The sequence below is a fragment of the Sciurus carolinensis genome, unplaced genomic scaffold (genome assembly GCF_902686445.1).
Source record: "Sciurus carolinensis unplaced genomic scaffold, mSciCar1.2, whole genome shotgun sequence".
Taxonomy (NCBI): Eukaryota; Metazoa; Chordata; class Mammalia; order Rodentia; family Sciuridae; genus Sciurus; species Sciurus carolinensis.
In genome coordinates, this window is record NW_025920220.1 from 18,268 (window position 1) to 20,221 (window position 1,954).

Consider the following 1,954-nt stretch of genomic DNA (forward strand, 5'->3'; position numbering starts at 1 on the left):
GGAAGCCTTGGTTGAGACAGGGTAGAAAAAATGAAGTCGAGTGGACAAATAAAAAAAAAAATGTCAGGAGGAGAATGTCAGGTCTTGAAGATGGGTTGAGTTTAAAGTGGCATCAGGGCCTAATTTGAGCTTTTTGGTAAACTTTTTTTATAGTTAAGAAAGCAGGATTCAAATGGCTTTGAAACATATGAAAACCCTAGACAGAAAGATTGGACATTTGCATACACACAGGTCTGGAGCTCACAGGAAGCCTGGAACTGGGTAAGCAGAAGTGGGATTCATCATTGTGAAGGGAATATTTGAAACCATTTTAGTGGACAAGCTCTTCCAGGGGGAGATTCTAGCGAGAAGAGATGCAAGCTCCAATAATCTACAACATTTATAGAAAAACAGATATAAGATGCCACAAGAGTGCAACTGGGAAGGAGGCATCAGGGGAGCCTGGTGGCATGCAGCAACCAGAAAGCAGACTTTTCAGCCAATTCCAGCTTTGTTGAGGAGACATGAGTCAATAGGAAGGGAATTCAGTATAAAATAAATGAATAAGAAATAAGCAAAGCAGAGGCAGAGTTTGGGAGGCATGAGGAAGAAAAGTGAGAAGAGAGCAGGGTCCTGGGAAGCCTATCTTTAGAGCATTCATCATATTTGGGTAAAACCTGCACATAACAAACTCAGCTCCACAGCTTGGTTGGGAAGAGGTTCAGCTTTACCCTCAATAAAGTTATAAATTGGAAAGTTCCCTGGGGAAAAATGTGTTGTGGACAGATTAGAAAGATTAGGATCAGACAATCAATGAAGCACTAGTTTATGCTTCACCCAGAATGATTTTTCTTCATATTTTAATGCTTGTTTTTAATGCTTGCTAATGGTATTGCATTGTTTTACCTTGGAAGGTTGTAAATGAGGATGCATCCTTAGAACTTTCTTAGCTTTTAAGAGCATGGATCTTTCCTTCTTCTGTCTAGACTTGCCCATTATTAGAACAGGTAAATTATTATATCTGAGAGATAACTTATGTCTTCTGGTGAGATGTGCAATGTGTACATTTTTATAGTTGAGGTCCATAACTTATTGCATGAATCAATTTTGAGAATGGCCTATGCTGATTTATTTTTGTATTTAGGAAATCACCTTTATGAAGACTGTGCTCATGATCTTTTTAACACATATCTTTCATTCTATAAAATCACTGAGAAACCATTATTGCCTAAGTTAGTGATTTAAATTATTATTTTTCTGTGCTTTGTAGAATTGGGCATTCTATCTGAAAATCTATCATGCCAAGTGCTTTGAATAACTAAGTCACTCTCAATATTTTTATTATCTTTTTTCTTAATTTTAAAATGGAATAATAAAGAGAAATCACAATCTGGTTTGAAGCTGCTGTATATGGGTTAAACTTACTGAGTTAATTTTCAGTTAAATTTAAGAATTTTATGTGTATAAACAAATGTGAAACAATACTCATGTTAATTAAATTTGAAGAGAAAGGAAGCATTGGCAACCTGCCTTTGCCTTCTCTCTGATCCTTTTTTGTGAGTGGACTGTCTAGTTATTTAGTGCATGATCTTCATCCATTACACTTTGAATAAATTGTAAATGCTCTGAGTACAATTTAGTTCTTTCTTTGACATTTTGAAGAAATAAATAATTGTGGAAGTCATGAAATTTTTAAATCGTGTCTAGTGATTAAATTTAACAAAAATACTATTTCTGAATTGTTCACGAAAAACATCAATATTTAGCACGATTTTGTTATCTCACTATTCTTCTTAACATCTTTAGAATTTTATAAGTAGTAAATATTGGAAAGAGGTAATGATCAGAAAGGTACCTAAGAATGTGAACTTGGAAATCAGACTGCCTGGGTTCAAATCCTGGTTCTCATACATCACAGCATGTGACCTTGGGCACACTACTCAAACTCTCAGGAAGAAGTCTTCCATCCCTCTGA